The sequence below is a fragment of the Bombina bombina genome, chromosome 6 (genome assembly GCF_027579735.1).
Source record: "Bombina bombina isolate aBomBom1 chromosome 6, aBomBom1.pri, whole genome shotgun sequence".
Classification (NCBI taxonomy): Eukaryota; Metazoa; Chordata; class Amphibia; order Anura; family Bombinatoridae; genus Bombina; species Bombina bombina.
In genome coordinates this window covers 1,013,215,015-1,013,236,418 of record NC_069504.1, presented here as the reverse complement: position 1 = coordinate 1,013,236,418, position 21,404 = coordinate 1,013,215,015, and the positions used below count along the sequence as shown (strand labels likewise).

General features: G+C 40.8%; 1 protein-coding gene across 1 annotated transcript in view; it reads right to left on the bottom strand.

The window, feature by feature from the left end:
• Window positions 1–21,404, bottom strand: part of ANO2 (anoctamin 2) — an 850,080-nt gene that overhangs the window by 266,964 nt on the left and 561,712 nt on the right. The window lies entirely within an intron of this gene.

Here is a 21,404-nt window from a genome sequence, read left to right as displayed (position 1 = left end):
AGTTAATAACTAATTAGTAACTAATTTACCTAGTTAAAATAAATACAAACTTGGGGCGGAGCCTAGCCACAGACAGAGATGGCAGCTTTCTAAAAAAGCTCTGAGGCCCCTGCCGTGCAAACACTTAAACAAGTGCATCCACAATATAATGCTACACTGAATAATGCATTTTTTAAACGTCTAAAACGACATACAGTGGCCTGAGATGCTTTTATAATAATTTGCCTACACATAATACCCACGGAGCTGAGGATTGGGACTGCCGCGCCTGGGCCTGTCTGGACCCAACTACCACAAGCAAACACCCCTATCTGTCAGCTGGCCTTACCGGTCGGGTGATAGATGTCGCACTGACAGAGCGGATCACAGTGACACCCAAGACAAGTGGAGCTGCTTTGGTTCCGGTGTCGGCCTGAACCGAAGGGAGCCGGTGCGCTCCTACACGGACTGCTTGAGGCCTAGCGCCAGCACCGGGTGAGCTTTCCGGTACACTGTGCCTGAGGGGACTTACTCACCTCACCTTAGGCGGCCACCTAACGATCCCGAGCAGAGGAGATATACCGGCCCAGGGGAATAACGAGGAGCGGACCTGGTTGGGACACGTCACCGGCCCCACGTGGAGATCGCACGCGCAAGGAAAAGTTGATTACCGCTGACCCATAACAAGGTAGTGTGCACACTTACCCCTAACTGATCCACTATTAGAAGGCCCCTCTAGGTGATCTGACAAAGGGGCTGAAGAAACAGAGTCTACAGCACCTCCGCGACTGCCTGACAAGCTGACCACGCAACTGTATAGGCCACATTACAAGATAAAGCCCTGATACTATCACGGGCCTGGCAAACAGTACACATATTAACATAAGCTCTGGGGTAATAGCACACAGCCGTAACAGGCAAATCTCAAACACTAATGCTTTGAGCCTTGGGAATTCCCTGCAGTGCTCATTAAATACACAATAAATAGAAGTGTTCCCAATACAGCACAAAACAATTGCCCCTCAGAGGAATAATTAACTGTAAGAATCTTGTGTTCAGGCCCACCACTCCACATTAGCCTTACACTACGCAGACCAACTGTGCATATGTGATGTCTAGTAAAAGACACACCAGGCCTCCTAAAAACCCTTAAATTACTATGATGGACAGCTATTTGATAACTACTGACCCAGCAGCCCCTTCAGGGAGACCTGAGACACACCATAAAGATATGACAGCACAGGCTCATGGCTCTAATACAGTACCTAATCATCAGAACTGTGTAACTAAAGAGGACCTTAAACTTCTTTCATCAAAAGCAGATATAAAAGAGGCTATGAGGGACTTTAAATCCATGTTCCAAGAGCTAAAAAAAGATATCTCAGCTGTGGACCGCAGAGTAACTCAGGTAGAGGAAAAACATGTAACACTCAGCTCTGATCTCCAGCATCAAGCCAGCTTCCTTCAGGCGCAAGAGAGCACAGTGCATACGCTAATGGAGAGAATAGAGGATCTTGAGAACCGCAGTCGGAGGAACAACCTCAGGCTGCGGGGAGTTCCTGAAACAATAGAACCCCCAGACATACAAGAATACATCCAAGATTTTGTCACATACCTCAGAAATGAAGTGGCGGGGCCTGAGATCCAGATTGAAAGAGCACACAGGGCGCTGCGCCCCAAACCTCCAGGGCGGGCGCCACCCAGGGACATCATCTTAAAGCTACTCTCTTTCAAAGAAAAGGAGGAAGTGCTGAAACTGGCCAGAAATAAGCAACAAATAATATTCAGGGGAGTAGAGCTGCAGGTGTACTCAGATTTGAGTCCAACTACCCTCCAAAAGAGGAGAGACCTGAGGTTCGTCACATCTGCCCTGAAAGCCAACAGAATCCCGTACAGATGGGGCTTCCCCACAAGCCTCATAGTCACCAGAAATAATGCCACACATGTCCTCAAGACACCAGCAGATCTCCCAGCGTTCAACCAAGCACTGGGCCTTAACATAAGACTTCCTATAAGGACCCCTGCGGTCCCAGAGGGCCCAGCTGATGGGGAACCCAGCGGCTTGCAACACATACAAGACTGAGCACAAGGGACAATCTTATGCCATTATTGGAATTTAATGACTTGTCTGATTTTAGCCCCAGGACCAGGCCTGGGAAACATCATTCTGGACTTTGGGAGTCGCTTCAAATAAGTTATTAACCTGTGATGTGGAATTTTGTTTTATTGCTTGACTAATGACAACCCCTATGGTTGAATTACTAAATGTTTAAGATAATAATATTGGATAAATGTATATAGTTTGTGTATCACCACTGTTTAAACGCATCCTCACAGGTTTGGACAGTAGCATATAGCTTTCACACAGCTCAGACCCTGACGTCGACTAGACCCCCCTGCTGACTGAAACCAGAATAACCTTTAGACTCCACTACAAAATAACAGACTTCCCGCCACTACACCTTAACAAGGCTGACTTCAAACAAGACACCCAACTGATACTGACAGCCCATTGAGAATAAACTAACAGGGGAAAATTATGGGAAGATACATCCAATATCCAGGAGATAGCCGACAGCGGGGAACATGACGCAACTACCACCCCCTTACTGAATACCCTGCTTCCAAACAGTAGACGCCCCAATACAGATCATGTCCATTAACCATATGACCAACTGGTATTAGATGAGAAGACCATAGACATAGTATACCACAACCATAGATGATACTGCATTGGATAGCATGTGGGATCCAAATACAACTGTGGTAGATGACCTCCTACGTAAGGATATGTAGATGAGATACACCTAGTCTGCCCCGGGCCTTGACAATATAGCAACAGGACCACTGAACCACACCAGAGATTAAGTGACTAGTAGAACTCTCTAAAAGTATAGGCCATTGGTTTTTCTTTTTCCTCTTTTTTTTTTTTCTTTTTCTCTTTTTTTTTTTAAAATAATACTGTTCTTATCTTGAATCCCATGGGGGTTGTTAATGTTAAGTTACGACTACAGTGATGCAGGAAAAGTCGTAAAAATGCACTTTTTAGATGCACTTGTTACTGTTAATGTTTATTCTAAAGAAATGTTTTTATAGTGTAAGCCGGCAGGGACCACTACCCCTGCTTTAGTTGTTTATTGTTCGCAATTGTTTTTTATTAGATTGATCTAAATTTGTGTTTCATAAGATACATCTCACCTTCACCACTAGGAGTGTGACACACAGGTTGGATCATCCTCAGACTCACCTCAGGGTGACATAATTTATTTATTTCCCTTCCCCTTTCCTTCCTTTGCTTCAACCCTATACTAACCTTCTTCTTCCCCCCCTCTTGCCCCCCTTCCCTTCATTCACTCACTTCCTTCACCTCTTCTCCCCTCCTTTTTTTTTTTTTTTCTCTCCCCCCTAGCCTACTGCCTTTGATAATGGCGACCTCTCACTCGAGAAAAGTGCCCCGCCCCATGGAGCTGATCTCCATAAATGTGAAGGGCCTAAATAGTCCAGCCAAGCGTTCTATGGTGTTTAGAGACCTACACAGACAAGGGGGTGATATTATCTACCTGCAAGAAACACATTTTGCACGGGGTCATGAACCTCGTTGGTTTAATCGTCAATACCCCTTAGCTTTCTTTGCCTCTGGCCCAGGGAAGAAAAACGGGGTGGGTATACTCTTCAGTTCAGACTTGCCATTCAAACTGACACAAGTATATAGCGACCCAGAGGGTAGATACCTGATCCTTATAGGCTCAATCTATAATAGACCCATAACACTAGTTAATATTTACTGTCCCAATCAATCTCAGCAGGTCTTCTTACACACGGTTTTAAATAAAGTGCTTGAAGTACAGTCAGGCATTTTATTCCTGGGGGAGACCTAAATGCTTCCCTAGACCCAACTTTAGATACCTCTGACGGTGTCTCCAGCATTCCCCATAAAGCTCTCAAACGTATATCATCCTACCTCAGAGACGCAGCACTACACGACATTTGGCGATCACAACACCCCTCCTCTAAGAACTTCACATTCTACTCCCATCCCCATAGAAAGTACTCCAGAATAGACTACTGGTTTACAGATGCGACAGGACTCACTATCACCACAGACAGTAACATACTTCCTATCACTTGGTCCGATCATGCCCCTGTCACCTGCACGATGGCTTGGTCTGATACACCAGTTACGCCTTACATCTGGAAGTTGGATGATCTCATGTTGGATGACCCGGTTTTCAAACGGGAAGTAGAGATAGCACTAACAGAATTCTTTCAAATACACAAAGACTCGGGTTCCCAACCTGCCACAATCTGGGAGGCTCATAAATGCACGATTAGAGGTCTCTTCCTTAAGCAGAAAGCCAGACTGGTCAGGATGAGAAGAGAGAAGTACCGCAGTCTGCTCCTTGAGGTGGATAAAGCGGAAAGTGCGCATAAGATTGCGCCCTCAGATGATACACTAACTAGGAATTTGACGCAAGCGAGAGCTGCCCTCTTGAAATTTCTTCAAGTGGACTATCAAAGGGCGGCATTAATTTTAAGACAACAGTTTTTTGAGCAGGGAGATAAAGCCGGACGATTGCTGGCCAGAGCTATAGCACGGAAAAAGAGGAAGCATTATGTGCATAGTATGATCCACCCGGACGGGGAAACTAAAGAAGATGGTAAATCTATCGCTGAGATCTTCGAATCTTATTATGCGACACTATATAACATACAGAAACCAGTAGACATACGGGAGGATCCCGCCCCTCAAGCGCGCGAGACACAAAAAATACTTGAGTATCTCGGGAGGGTGGATGTCCCCAAACTCTCGGTACAAGATTCAGAGGCTTTGGACTCTCCATTCACACTGCTTGAAATCAAGCAAGCCATTAAGGATTTAACACCTGGGAAAAGCCCAGGCCCGGATGGATTTGGGGCCAAGTACTATAAAGTTTACAAAGAAGCCCTGGCACCTGAAATGCTGATCCTCTTTAACCAATTATCAGACTCACCGGTCCTACCCAGCTCGATGCTAGAAGCCCATATTGCGGTGATCCCCAAACCAGGTAAACCAGATAATAGACCAGAGAATTACCGCCCCATATCATTGCTGAACTCGGATATCAAGATCCTGGCAAAGATTATAGCTAATCGCCTCAATAGACATCTGCCACAACTGATCTCAATGGACCAAGTGGGATTTGTCCTGAGGCGCGAAGCCAGAGATAACACCCTCAAGGTCCTTCAAATAATAACCTATGCCCAAAACACTACAACCCCACTGGCCCTGGTCTCTACGGACGCCGAGAAAGCGTTTGACCGGGTCAGTTGGGTGTTCATGCAACACACATTGGAGAAATTTGGCTTCGGCCCTAAATTTATAAATGGGATCATGTCCCTATACTCGTCACCAAACGCGAGGGTCAGGGTAAACGGTACACTCTCCAATACCTTTTTAATTCGTAATGGGACAAGACAAGGCTGTCCCCTCTCCCCGCTCCTGTTCGCATTGACAATCGAGATCCTGGCGAGCAAAATCCGAACAAATCCAGAAGTAAAGGGTATTTATGTGGGGGACTCTGTACATAAGCTGGCTATGTACGCCGATGATATCCTATTAATGATATCGGATGTAGGGGGGTCCCTAGTGGCAGCCCTAGATGAGTTCACATATTTCGGAGAGGTATCGAACTTTCTTTTGAACCTCACAAAATCTGAAATTATGAATGTCACAATCCCCTGCAAGGAGTTCGGGTCACTGGAGGGTAAATGCCCACTTCAAATAGCGCGTGGCAAAATAAAATATCTTGGCATCTATCTGACACCAAGTATAAAGGAGATTGTGGATATGAATGTCACAATCCCCTGCAAGGAGTTCGGGTCACTGGAGGGTAAATGCCCACTTCAAATAGCGCGTGGCAAAATAAAATATCTTGGCATCTATCTGACACCAAGTATAAAGGAGATTGTGGATACGAACTACAAAAGCATTAGAGATGAGATCCTTAAAGACCTGTCAAACTGGAAGAATAAAACCATCTCCTGGTTGGGTCGCATTGGGGTGGTCAAAATGAATGTTATACCACGTGTGCTTTATATTCTACAGACCATCCCATCGTCCACAGCTTCTCATCTTATCCACCAGATACAATCGGCCATGGAATCCTACATATGGAGAGATCTGAAGCCGAGAATCAATAGGAAAACTACTTTCCTGCCGCGGAATAGGGGTGGAATGGGCATACCAGACCTACAGGTATACCAGGCCGCAATATACCTCCAAAGATTGGTGGAGTGGTGCCACATAGATAATATGATACTAGGAAGAGGGAACGTTGGAACCCTCGCATGGATCACACGTGATGGAAGACCTTCCATGATTCGGCTATACCCCATGATAGCAGAGGTTCTCTCAGCTTGGGATAAATTGGTTAAAAAAACCCCTCATATCTCTACCCCGTTCTCGCCGGTTACCCTGATCAGAGTAAATCCCGAAATGGAGTTTCTACCAAGAACTAATCTCCCGAACAAGACCTATGGTCTTAGAGATTCAGCAATATACAACATACTCCATCAGGGTAAATTGAAATCCCAGACAGAACTAACTGAATGGGACAGCAAAGCCTTTAGCTCATGGTTTACTGTAGCTCAGGTCAAACACTATCTTGACACACACGAAGCGAGACTAGACCTGACGAGACACAGAACATACTTTGAAACCCTATGCACAGCGACCTCACACCCTACCCACCTGATTTCACAACTCTATAAGTTATTACAACAGGGTGGAGACAATTACCTGCCAGGTTATACTCAGACATGGCAAAAGGAGCTAGGTCAGGAGATAGGGCACAAAGAGTGGAATAAAATCTTCGATAAAACAAGGCGACCCTCAGTATCTGCTAGGGTCCAGGAAACGCAGTATAAACTACTGAGTAGGTGGTACTTGACCCCCCAAAGATTGAAGCACATATACCCACATGCGAATGGGGGATGCTGGAGAGGATGCGGGGAAAATGGCACTCTCTTGCATATCTGGTGGTCCTGTCCCCTGCTGACACCTTACTGGAATGATATAATGGCAGAAATGAGCAGGATCCTTGAAATAATTGTCCCCCCCAATCCCAGTTACCTGATCTATCACCAGTTACCAAAGATTACTAGAGAAGACAAATACCTCCTTTTTATACTAATGCTCAATGGAGCAAAGAACTTGATCCCCATTTTATGGAAGAAGCAGACCATCCCTAGTATTCAGGAATGGAAAAACAAAGTCACTGACCTGCTGAGACTTGAAAGATATCACTATCTTAAAATTGGGAAACTATGCACACACAAAATGATGTTGCTAACCTGGGAGGGTAGAGGACTCTGATTAATTAGTAAACTATTTATGGTAGATACCGTAAACCGTAGTAGCAACAGGCCCCTTTCCCTTTTTTTTTTTTTTTCTCTCTCTCTCCCCTTTACTCCACTTGACCCCCTTAAACTGAGCCGACCACCTCTCCTTACCCTATACTAACTTTCTACCCCCCTACTTACCCTTACGCGGAACATAGTTCTGCCCACGACTAAGTATTGTGGATCGATTACTAAACCTATATTATAACTGAAATCAATAACGACTATCATTAAACAGCTGAAGTCTAATGTTTATGCAACATAGTCAGTATACAATTCTATAGTATCTGATGAAGTTTTTTATGCTGTTTGTTCTGAATCATTTGTTATTAACTGCGAAATGCCTAGGTGTGATACTGTACAAATGTATAGACTCATGTAAAATTTGTATGACATAATGTACTTACATCAATGTTATGTATTTATCACATTTCGCCAATAAAGCCTTTGAAAAGAAAAAAAATAAATAAATACAAACTTGCCTGTAAAATAAAAATAAAAACTAAGCTAGATACAATGTAACTATTAGTTATATTGTAGCTAGTTTAGGGTTTATTTTATAGGTAAGTATTTAGTTTTAAATAGGAATTATTTAGCTAATGATGATAATTTGTATTTAGATTTATTTAAATTATATTAAAGTTAGGGGGTGTTAGGGTTAGGGTTAGACTTAGATTTAGGGGTTAATAAATATAATATAGTGGCGGCAACGTTGGGGGCGGCAGATTAGGGGTTAATAAATGTAGGTAGGTGGCGGCGATGTTAGGGGCGGCAGATTAGGGGTTAATAATATTTAAATAGTGTTTGCCATGCGGGAGTACGGCAGTTTAGGGGTATATATGTTTATTATAGTGGCGGCGATGTTGGGGGCGGCAGATTAGGGGTTAATAAGTGTAGGTAGGTTGCGGCGACATTGGGGGTGGGAGATTAGGGGTTAATAAATATAATGTAGGTGTCGGCGACGTTGGGGGCAGCAGATTAGGGGTTCATAAGTATAATGTAGGTGGCGGCGATGTCCGGAGCGGTAGATTAGGGGTTAATAAGTATAACGTAGGTGTCGGCGATGTTGGGGGCAGCAGATTAGGGGTAAATAAGTGCAAGATTAGGGGTGTTTAGACTCGGGGTTCATGTTAGGGTGTTAGGTGTAAACATAAAATGTGTTTCCCCTAGGAATCAATGGGGCTGCGTTTCTGAGCTTTACGCTGCTTTTTGGCAGGTGTTAGACTTTTTCTCAGCTGGCTCTCCCCATTGATGTCTATGGGGAAATCGTGCACAAGCACGTACAACCAGCTCACCGCTGACTTAAGCAGCGCTGGTATTGGAGTGCGGTATGGAGCACAATTTTGCTTTACGCTCAGTTCTTGCCTTTTAACGCCAGGTTTTTGTAAACCTGTAATACCAGCACTGTGGGTAAGTGAGTGGTGAGAATAACGTGCAAGTTAATACCTCACCCCTCATAACGCAAAACTCGTAATCTGGCCGAAAGTTTTTAGAGAAAAAAGTATAAAACTTCTTTTTATTTTAAGATCAAATCTAAGCTTTGATGTCCTCTTTTCAAAGACATAACTAATAAAGGTCTACATTCCAATTCATTAGAATACAGCATGCAAAAAAACTATGTATCAAATTTATGTGGGGTATTGCTTTCATTTTTTATTGAATTGCAATCCATTAGAATGAGTAAATACACCCAAATTATAATTCTAATAAAACAGGGAAAGCTTCTGTTGTTTTTTATTTGATCTTATACTCATGAAAGCTTTGAGAATTAGGTTTATTCAGAAAAATTTGCATGGGGTTTCAATATTGATGAAACTTCCCAATATGTTTTAAAGGGGTGATGTACTGTAGATTTTCTTTCAATACAAGCTATTTCCCATCCATTTTGAACTCTGCAGCTGGTGTAACAATAAATTGGAACACATAATAAGGTGAAAACAATTTTACAGTACACTTTCCATTTAAATGCATTTTTTTTCATCATGTTACTAATAATCACCAAGATTACAAGTTGTGTGATAAACCCATTGCGTACACACCGCACGAAATGAGGCCGTACTGCTATTTTAAAAGCACCAGCATTACAAGTCACCATAAAACTTTATTTTGTTGTGCGTTATGGTGCGGTAAGGGGCATTCCGCACAAAATCCAAGTTCCGACTTGGCGGGCTTGTGCACATATTCCATAATAGAGATCAATGGAGAAAAAATGTAGAAACACCTGCGATTGCGAAATCGCGACCGCATTTTCTCATTCCCCATTCAAGAGAAAAAACTAAATTTATGCTTACCTGATAAATTTATTTCTGTATATGGTGAGTCCACGGCTGGGAATATCACTCCTGGCCAGAAGGAGGAGGCAAAGAGCACCACAGTTAAACTGTTAAGTATCACTCCCTTACCCACAATCCCCAGTCATTTGACCAAAGGAAAATGGAGCAAAAAGGAGTAACACAAGGTGTAGAGGTGCCTGAGGTTATAGTCAAAAGAACAACTGTCTTAAAATAAAGGGTGGGGCAATGTACTCATCATATTATTATTATTATTATACTTTATTTATGAAGCGCCATCATATTCCGCAGTGCTGACCATGGATATAGTTAATTTAAATAAAACAATAATATAAAACCTGTAAGAGACAGGACAAAATTTACAAACACATACAGGAGGAATTGAGGGCCCGATTCCTGTGGGAACTTACAATCTAGAACCATATCCGGAAAGACATAAATTTATCAGGTAAGGATAAATTTTGTTTTTCTTTCCTAAGATATGGTGAGTCCACTGCTTGAGTAATTACTGTTGGGAACTAATACCCAAGCTAGAGGACACGGATAAATATGGAGGGACAAGACAGGCAAGTTCTAAACAGAAGGCACCACCGTTTGAAGAACCTTTCTCCCAAAAGAAGCCTCAGCTGAAGCAAAAGTATCAAATTTGTAAAATTTTGAAAAAAGTAGGTAGAGAACACCAAATTGCAGCCTTGCAAATTTGTTCCACAGAAGATTTATTTTTGAAAGCCCAAGAAGAGGAAACAGCTCTTCTGGAATGAGCCGTAATTCTCTCAGTAGGCTGCTGACCAACAGTCTCATAAGCCAAACGAATTATACTTCGCAACCAAAAAAAAAAAAGAGTAGTAGCAGTTGCTTTCTGACTTTTATGTTTCCCAGAGGGCAGAGGATGGGCGAAAATACTTAGTCGCCTGTAAGAAGAATTTAAGAGCACATACAACATCCAAATTGTGTAACAAACGTTCTTTGGAAGAAGAAGGATTAGGACACAGAGAGGGAACAACAATTTCCTGATTGATATTTCTATTAGAAACAACCTTAGGAAGGAAACCTTATTTAGCACGAAGAACCACCTTAGCGGCATGAAAAATAAGATAAGGGGAATCACACTGAAGAGCTGAGAGTTCCGAGACTCTTCAAGCAGAAAAGATAGCAACAAGAAAAAAAAACCTACCAAGACAACAACTTAATGTAATGGCTCAAACGGAGCCAGTTGTAAAACTTTCAGAACAAGGTTATGGCTCCAAGGAAGAGCAACAGACAGGCCTGAGTTTGACCAAGGCCTGACAAAAAGATTGCACATCTGGCACATCCACCAAATGTTTATGTAGAAAAACTGATAAAGCAGAAATCTGACCCTTAAGGGTACTGACTGACAATCCCTTCTCCAGGCCTTCCTGAAGAAAAGATAAAATTCTAGGAATTCGAATTCCACTCCAAGAGTAGCCCTTGGATTTACACCAATAAAGATATTTACGGCATATATTATGGTAAATTTTTCTAGTAAATAGTAAAAGATTTTTAAAGGTGGCGCTTCAATAGCTTTAAGTATTAAAAACTATGGTCTTAAATAATATGATCAAGTTACTAGTCCCTTCAAATAATATATATGACCCTTCAAATAATATATATGACCCAAAATTAAAGGTGGTAATATCAAATTGAACAAGTTGCTTACATTAGCTGAACCACCAAAGAAGATTCAACAACAAATTCAACACAAATATTTTTAAAGTGGTTATTTAATAATATATAAAAAATTTAATAATACATACTTATAAATGCAATTAATCGAAATATCTTCTAAAGTTGATCAACTTATAAGACAAATTAAATTAAAAATCTATATAAAAAATGTGTATAAAAACATAAATAAAAATAAAACAATGAGAGAGAGCCCAGAGAGAGCCCAGAAAAAAGTCTGTGGAGATAAAAAATTGTTCTTTCCTAGGACTGGATCTTTTAATCCAATAAGTGAACACAAGAAAAGTGCAAATACGGGTAGACGAAACAATTGTTTAAATTGGATATCTTAATACAGTAGATGAGACCCTTTTTTTTCTTTTTCTTACTTTAGGTCAGATAGAGATAAGCGTTTTTATATAGACACTTGATGTGTGCCTGTGATTAAGGATATAGATGAAATGTCTATTTTGGTACAGGATTTTCTTAGAAATATATATTGCGGTGATAAAGTATATCAAAATAGCTATAATTTCAGAACAAATAGAGAAGGTTTCTTTAATAGACCAAGTTATTGGAATAAACCCCCAATCTGGAATAGGCACAATGGCTGGAATAGAACCAACAATGATAATAGATCAAATTGGAAAGAACCTAAGGGTTATAATCCTAACTACAGTAGGAGTAACCATTGGGATAACTATCCAGAAAATTATAGTTATAATAGAAAAAACAATTACAATACCCCTACACATCATAATACGATTAGAGAACAAAGGGATAACTATAGGATAACCACCCAAAATAGATTTACACCCTTCGAAAATACAAGAACTGAAAAAGAGAATCCACATTTAACTTCAAGAGAGGAAGCTTTTTTAGGAAGAAGCCCTCCAAGGGAGGGCACATCAACAATGTTAAAAGAAAAAATAAGAATAGAAAACACACCAAAAACTTTAAAAAAAAAGAACAATAGAGGAAGTAGAGGAGGACAGAGAAGAAAAAGAAATGAAAGCTGTGTATATATTACCAAAGAAAGACTATCTTCTACACCGGGAGGTTTGAAAGCTATTCATTTTGAAGCTTTAAAGACTGTACACCGGAGCTGTTTGAAAGCAGTATATTTCACCCCTGCGTACACTGAAGTACTAAGAGCAGGAGCCGTGGAGGAAAAACTACCGGTTGAATAGAGGTGACTTGCGCAAGTCTGAGGATAACCGGAACCGACTACCATCTGCAGTTTGGAGAGCCGTTACTCAGAGGCACCCTGGATCTTGGAGAGAAAACGCCGGAGGGTGAGATCACCTGCATAGCAGGTCACATACATTTCCACCCTAAGCATTTGAAATCTGCCATTATAGATTTGTGCCAGTGAACTGTGCTCGAAATTTATACATAGCAGAACAGAAGAAGTTAAAAATAGCGGCTGGCCACCACTGTTTATACTTTATCACCGCAATATATATTTCTAAGAAAATCCTGTACCAAAATAGACATTTCATCTATATCCTTAATCACAGGCACACATCAAGTGTCTATATAAAAACGCTTATCTCTATCTGACCTAAAGTAAGAAAAAGAATAAAAAGGGTCTCATCTACTGTATTAAGATATCCAATTTAAACAATTGTTTTGTCTACCCGTATTTGCACTTAAGAACATAAAGTTTCTTGTGTTCACTTATTGGATTAAAAGATCCAGTCCTAGGAAAGAACAATTTTTTATCTCCACAGACTTTTTTCTGGGCTCTCTCTCATTGTTTTATTTTTATTTATGTTTTTATACACATTTTTTATATAGATTTTTAATTTAATTTGTTTTATAAGTTGATCAACTTTAGAAGATATTTCGATTAATTGCATTTATAAGTATGTATTATTAAATTTTTTATATATTATTAAATAACCACTTTAAAAATATTTGTGTTGAATTTGTTGTTGAATCTTCTTTGGTGGTTCAGCTAATGTAAGCAACTTGTTCAATTTGATATTACCACCTTTAATTTTGGGTCATATATATTATTTGAAGGGACTAGTAACTTGATCATATTATTTAAGTCCATAGTTTTTAATACTTAAAGCTATTGAAGCGCCACCTTTAAAAATCTTTTACTATTTGATGTACTGTCTATAACCAGGAAGAGGTTATAATAAAGGAGGCTTAAGTATTTTAAGTCCAGCGCTATAAACTTATTTTTAAACCAAATTTTTCTAGTAACAGACTTGCGAGCCTGAATCATGGTTTCAATGACCGACTCAGAAAAACCACGCTTAGACAGAATTAAGCGTTCAATCTCCAAGCAGTCAGCTGCAGAGAAACGAGATTTGGATGAAGGAAGGGACCCTTAATCAGGAGGTCCTTCCTCAGAGGTAGTGTCCAAGGTGGGAGAGATGACATCTTCACTAGGTCTGCAAACCAGATCCTGCGAAGCCACGCAGGGGTTATTAGAACCACCAACACCCTCTCCTGTTTGATACAAGCAATGACTCATGGAAGGAGAGCAAATGGAGGAAACAGGTATACCAACCTGAAAACCCAAGGAACCGCCAGAGCATCTATCAGAACGGCCTGCTGATCTCTTGACCTTGAACCGTACCTTGGAAGCTTGGCATTCTGACGGGATGCCATCAGATCTAACTCCAGCACTCCCCATTTGAGGACTAAGCTGGAGAACACCTCCAGATGGAGTTCCCACTTCCCGGGATGAAAAGTTTGTCTGCTCAGAAAATCCGCTTCCCAGTTGTCTACTCCTGGAATGTGGATGGCAGATAGACAGCAATTTGGGGGTCTCTGCCCACTGAAGAATCCGAGTAACCTCCTTTGTGGCTAAGGAACTTCGAGTTCCTCCCTGGTGATTGATGTAAGTCACAGAGTTTATGCTGTCTGACTGGAACCTGATAAACTGGGCTGAGGACAACTGAGGCCAAGCCAATAGAGCATTGTAAATCACCCTCAACTCCAAGATGTTGATGGGAAGAGCAGATTTCTCCTGAGGCCAAAGGCCCTGAGCATTTAACGAGGTTCAGACTGCTCCACAGCCTAGCAGGCTGACAGCTGTGGTAACAATCACCCAGGAAAGTCTCTAAAAGCACGTGTCCTGAGAAATCCACCACGGGAGAGAATCCCTTCACGACGGATCTAACTCTATTCTCTGAAATAGATCTGCATGGTCTCCATTTCATTGTCTGAGCATGCACAACTGTAGAGCTCTAAAATGGAATTGAGCAAAAGGAATGATGTCCATGGAAGCCACCATCAGACAGATTACCTCCATACATTGAGCCACTGAATAATGAGCAGAAGCCTGAAGAGAGAGGAAAGAGTAAATGATTTTGTTTTTCCTGACCTCTGTCAGAAAAATCTTCATCAATAGAGAATCTATTAAGGTCCCTAAGAACACTACTCTTGTAGCATGGGAAAGGGAGCTTTTTTCCAGATTCACATTCCATCCGTGGGGATGAAGAAAAGACAACAATATCTCTGTGTGAGATTTTGCTAGTTGAAAAGATGGTGTCTGAACCAATATGTCGTCCAGGTAGGATGCCACAGCAATTACACGAGAACGGATCACTGCCAAAAGAGCCCCCAAAAGCTTTGAAAAAATGATGGGAGCCGTGGCTAGACCAAATGGAAGGGCCACAAACTGGAAATGTTTGTCCAGAAAGGCAAATCTCAGGAATCTGTAATTGTCCATGTGAATAGGAACATGAAGATACACATCCTTTAGGTATATGGTTGTCATGAACTGGCCCTCTTGTACCAAAGGAAGGATGGAACTTTGAGAAACTTGTTTAGGCACTTCAAGTCTAGAATAGGACGGAAAGTTCCCTCTTTTTTAGGAACCACAAATAGGTTGGAGTAGAACCCGAGATCCTGTGCCTGCACTGGAACTATCACTCTAAGGGAGGAAATATGTTGTATACATTTCAAGAATGCCTCTCTCTTTATCTGGTCTGTAGATAATCTTGAGAGAAGGAATCTGACTCTGGGAGGAAAAGTCTTGAATTCCAATTTGTAACCCTGTGATACTATGTCCACAGTCAAGGGATCTGGGAGATCTCATATCCAGGCTAGAGAAAACTGAGAAAGTCTGCCCCACACCTGATCTGATCCCAGATTGGGGCAAACCCTTCATGCTGATTTGGAATCAGCTGCAGGTTTCTTTGATTGTTTCTCCTTGTTCCAAGACTGATTTGGTTTCCAAGAAGACTTGGATTGCTCCTGCTTGGAAGAAGAAGGGAAAGGCTTTCCTCTGATGTTCCGAAAGGAACGAAAATTACTCTGACATCCTTTAGGCCTATTCTTCTTATCTTGAGGTAGAAAAGACCCTTTTCCACCCGTAATATCAGAGATAATTTCTGCCAAACCGGGTCCAAACAAGGTTTTGCCCTTGTAAGGAATCGCAGAAGCTTGACTTTAGAGGAAACATCCACAGACAAGGATTTCAACCATAACGCCCTGCGAGCTAGGACAGCAAAACTAGAAGTTTTAGCTCCTATTCTAACAACCTGTAAAATGGCATCTGCAATAAAGAAATTGGCCAATTAAGAGCTTTAATCCTATCTTGAATTTCATCCAAGGAAGTCTCTATTTGAAGAGAATCAGACAAGGTGTCAAACCAATAAGATGCCGCACTAGTCACGGTGGCAATACACACCACAGGTTGCCATTTGAGACCTTGATGAACATAAATCTTTTTCAAATAAGCCTCCAGCTTCTTGTCCATTGGATCCTTAAAAGAGCAGCTATCCTCAATAGGAATAGTGGTTCTCTTAGCCAGAGTGGAAATGGCCCCTTCAACTTTGGGCACAGTATACCAAGGGTCTTTAATTGACAGGAAACATTTTCTTAAAAATGGGAGACGGGGAAAAAGACACCCCTGGTTTCTCCCATTCCTGTGAGATAATCTCCCTAGCACGGTCTGGCACAGGAAAAACCTCAGAAGTGGATGGTTCATCAAAGAAATGATTAAGTTTACTAGATTTTAGGAGTGACAATGACAGGGTTATCAGAGTCATCTAAAGTAGCTAGAACCTTCTTTAACAATACACAAAGGTGTTCAAGCTTAAATCTGAAGGATACCACCTCAGTCTCAGAAGAAGGAATTATACTGTCCGAATCTGAGATTTCACCCTCAGAAAGTCCCGATGTATCTTCCTCATCAGACTTATGAGAAAGGGCAACTTGGGAAGCAGGCACCTTACTTTCTGAATTTCTAGATTTCCTCTTGCATTTTCCCTGTAATCTGGGAATGGTGGCTAATGCAGCAGATACCACTGAAGATGCCTGGGCAGCAATTTCTGCTTTTAAATAAACTCTGCTAGGAGTTATAGAGGAACTGCAGGGCACTGCATTTTACGCCTTTGCGGCTTTGGACGTAACCGGAGAAAGCTGAGGTATTATTTTAACAGCATCATCCTAAAAGACATTAGGCTCAAAAATTTTACCTTCATGTTTCAAGGTTTTCTTGACACATGAAGAAAAAAATTGAATAGGAGCTGCAATTTGTGCATTTAAACATAATAAGCATGAAATCATGAGAGCAGGCTCTTGCTCCATATCAGACATGTTATGAAACAGTAAATAAACTTATACAGATAAGTTTCAAAGATTTTAATATTCAATTAAAATAAGCCACGGAAAAAATTCACTTTAAATTTTATCTCAAATTAGGATCAACCCCAGAAAAAAATGTTTAATAAACATAAAATAAACTTCTAAAATACCCCTCAGGCAACCCCACACCTTAATTACTTTGGTGCCTTACCGCTACCAATTAAGACCGGATCACCCAGAAATGGAGAAAAACAACGTTTTCCTCAGAAACGTTATGAGGTAAAGCCAGTCATGTGACTGCAACTGCCAAGGTAAAATTACTGCTGCGACACAGAGAGGCACTAAAAATAGCTTCTGATACACTGAGTATCAGAAATAACCGTTTTTTCAAACCGGACAGTTTAAAATGTTGCATCGGTTTATTTTAAAGCAAAGGGGAAATGAATAAGCTGCTGAAATCGAAAATTCAGCTTTACTTTTAGTTTAAACTTGAATAGTTTTATAAAGTAAATATGTGTCAGAAAATAAAGCCTAATAAAAACATTTTACCCTTTCATTTTAAAAGATTTTAATTGTTAGTCTCACATATGTTTCAGTGCCTGCTTCATGTCCCAGTGTAACCCATACAATATGATTATCTATATCCCAATAAAAAAGCAGTGTCTTTTAATTTGTTAAGTGCATGGTCTCCCCAACTGGAAGAAAAAGCACTTACCTGCTCCGTTGTCTGTCATGTAGACAGTTACAAGGTATGAGAAGACACAGTTCTTCACAGAGACCTTTAAAAAAGAAAGAACAGAGTAGCCAACTCTGGCTTTCTAAACTAGAGCAGTAATTGTTAGGAAAACTCAGTAAGTACCACTTTACACGTTCCTAACTGCTTTAAAGCCACCACTACCCAATGTAGTGACATGAAATACGGCTATACCCAAAAACTTGCTTGGAGATAAAATTAAAAAAAAAATTTCAGACACCTAAACTTCACCTCCTCCATGCACCAAAGGCAAAGAGAATGACTGGGGGTTGTGGGTAAGGGAGTGATACTTAACAGTTTAACTGTGGTGCTCTTTGCCTCCTCCTGCTGGCCAGGAGTGATATTCCCAACAGTAATTACTCAAGCCGTGAACTCACCATATCTTAGTAACGAAAGAAAGTTTTACAAAAACCTAACACCCTAACATAAGCCCCTAGTCTAACCCATAAACCACCATCCCCCCACATCACCAACACCAAATAAACATATTAACCTCTAAACCACCGCCCCCCACATTGCTACTACTAAAATAAACCAATTAAAAGGGCCTTTTGTAAGGCATTGTCCTAAAGATATCAGTTCATCTAAAAAAAAAAAAAAGTCCCCCATAAAATTATTGAGGTACCCTTGCATTCCTACTGGCTAGAAAATTCAAATTAGCCAATAGGATTAGAGCTGCTTACATCCTATTGGCTGATTAGACTTTGATCAAATCAGCCAATAGCATGTAAGCAGCTCTAATCCCATTGACTGATTTGAATTTTCTAGCCAATAGGAATGCAAGGGTACCCCAATATAAAAGAGGTACATTGCATTCAATCTTCTCTGTGCGGTGGATGATCGCATGAAGAGGACCCTCCACGTCGCTGATGACCCAGCTGCTGCCGAGGACCACCTGGATGAAGACTTTTCGCTGCCTGGAAGAAGATGCATCGCCGGAGTTCAGTACTGGGCTCTTTTTATATTTATGGGCAGTAAAAAAGCTGATTGCCCTTTTAAGGGCAATGCCAATTCAAATGCCCCTTTAGGGGCAATGGGTAGATTCGTTTTTTTTTTAGTAAGGTGTTTTTTATTTTCAGGGCGTTGGGTGGGTGAGTGGTTGTAATTTTAAGGGGGACTTTGTATTTCTTTTTAAAAAAGAGCTGATATCTTTAGGGCAATAGCCTACAAAATGCCCCTTTAAGGGCTATTGGTAGTTTATTGTTGGATTGGGGGGGTATTTTGAGGTGGCTTTTTTGTTTTTAAGGGGGTATTAGATTAGGAATAACTTTTTTATGTTGGATAATTTTGTTTGTTATTTTCTGTAATGTTAGCTTTTTTATTTTTTGTAATATTATATAGTTAGTATATTGTAACTTTCATTTAAAGTTGGGGTGTTAGGTTTAGGGGTTAATAGTTTAATTTAGGTAGTTGCGATGTGGGGGAATAATGGTTTAGTGGTTAATAGATTTATTGTATTAGTCGCAATGTGGGGGGCGGCGGTTTAGGGGTTAATAGGTTTCATTTAGTAGTTGTGATGTGGGGGGATGACAGTTTAGGGGTTAATAGGTTTATTTTAGCATTTGTGATGTGGTGGATGGCGGTTTAAGGGTTAATAGGTTTATTTTAGTATTTGCGATGTTGGTGGTTGGCAGTTTAGGGGTTAATATGTTTATTTTAGTAGTCACGATGTGGGGGGAAGGCGGTTTAGGGGTTAACCGCTTTACTTATTGGTTGCGATGCAGGGGGTTGGCAGTTTCGGGGTTAATAGTGTAGTTTAGGAGTGTTAGTGTACTTTGTAACATATTTTTATGTGTTTTGTCAAACTGTTTTGTTTCGCAAAATCCATAACTACAGGTTTTTGAATGTGGAATGGATTGTTGCGGTATAGGCCATAATGATAGCGGTAAAGCCATACCGCACAACTTGAAATACAGAGTAGCTGACCATTCTACGCTCAAAGGCCATTTTTTATGCGGTAAAGCCATACCGCACAACTTGTAATCTTTACTGCACAACTTGTAATCTATGCCGCACAATTTGTAATCTTGGGCAACATTATTTGATGGCATACATGAAGTTAATAGTTTTGTAGAATTTTATGAAGTTTTCTGATTTTTTAAACTTCCAAGTACTCCATTTTAATATGTTTCCAATAATCCATTTTACCTGCTAGAATGTATTAAGATGTTCAAAAAAGTACTTTTTTCCATTTGAATTAGCTACTTTTGTCTATTTAAACTTTCGCCTATAATGAAAATTATAAACTGCATTATTGGCAATAGAAAAGATATATATACAAGAGGCTGAAGCAGAAATCAACCATTGGGTATTGGGAGACAGGGGCCAGCCATTTTGAAAGAAAGGGAATTCTTTAGTACACTGAACTCTTATCAGCCACTAGCCTGAATACAATGTCTATTTAATTGCAATCATTCTGATGATCTTATAAAACTGTCTATAAGTTTCATAGTAAAAATGAGATTTTTGGTATATTGTTAATGTTTTATTAATATATACAGTTAGATATAATAATATATAAAGTGAGCAAGCACAGAAACGCTAAAATATAAAAAGGTGGGTCAGCAACTTGTTTTCAGGACATGAAACTTGTTGATTTAGAAAAGAGAGAGAGAGAGAGAGTAAAGATTGGAAAAGGAGGGTTTAAAAAAATAAACAGTGAAAAACAAAATAGAATATGAGATCCTCTACCTACCACCTCCTCACTTGATATAGTTTTTACTCAACTTTTTGGGGCCGATTTATCATGTGTTTGGCGGACATGATCCGCTGTAGCGATCATGTCCACCAGACATCGATAATTGCCGACAGCATATGCTGTCGACATTTATCATTGCACAAGAATTTCTAGTGAAATACTTGTGCAATGCCGCCCTCTGCAGATTCGTGGCCAACCGGCCGCTAGCAGGGGGTGTCAATCAACCTGATCGTATGCGATCAGATGGATTGCTGTCTGCCGCCTCAGAGGTGGCGGACGAGTTAGTAAGCAGTGATCTTAAGACCACTGCTTCTTAACTTATGAAGCCTGAAGGCTCCCACTGAAACAGCTGCATATAGCAGCATTTGGGGCATAACAAATCGTTCCCTTTGTGTGTGAAATTGTATGGTCTACAACACCCAAAACAAAAATTTCCTGTAGCTAATGTACAGTCAAGTTGGAATGTTCTTGTGTAAAACTTTGATTACAAGGCATCACAGGCAGGGGCATAACTAGACCTCATTGGGCCCCAGGGCAAAGGTTGTGGTTGGCCCCATTTCAACATTGTCCTTTCGAGCTGTTTGCAAAAGCTGAGCCAGCAGTCACATAGGTGCAAGAGGAGCTGCTTTTTGTACAGCAACATTGTGACAGCCATCTTGGAAACACTACCACCATATTGTAAAGGCAACTCCATACGCTTTCCTTAAACTGTGATCCCTTTTTTGCAGGGGTTATACAGAAGGACCAGACATGATGCAGGTGGAGCCTGAACCCCACCAGGCCCCCTGTAGTGATTCCATTACTGATTGCAGGGTCAGATGGGCCCCTTAGAGGTGTTGCCCCAGACTCAGTTGAGGCCTCTGAGACCCCTCTAGTTACACCCCTGATTACTGGGATACCTTCATTAGCTTTTGTCTAGGGATTTGTGAGTTGTAAATATGGTTTGGCAGAAAGAGTGGTAATAGTACAAAAGAGCAGTATGTCAGCTTCTTCAATGCTTAAATCAGCGTGATTGCATAGGAGTGTATCCCAGAATCTCTTTTTTAGAGCCTCTGTATAAAAA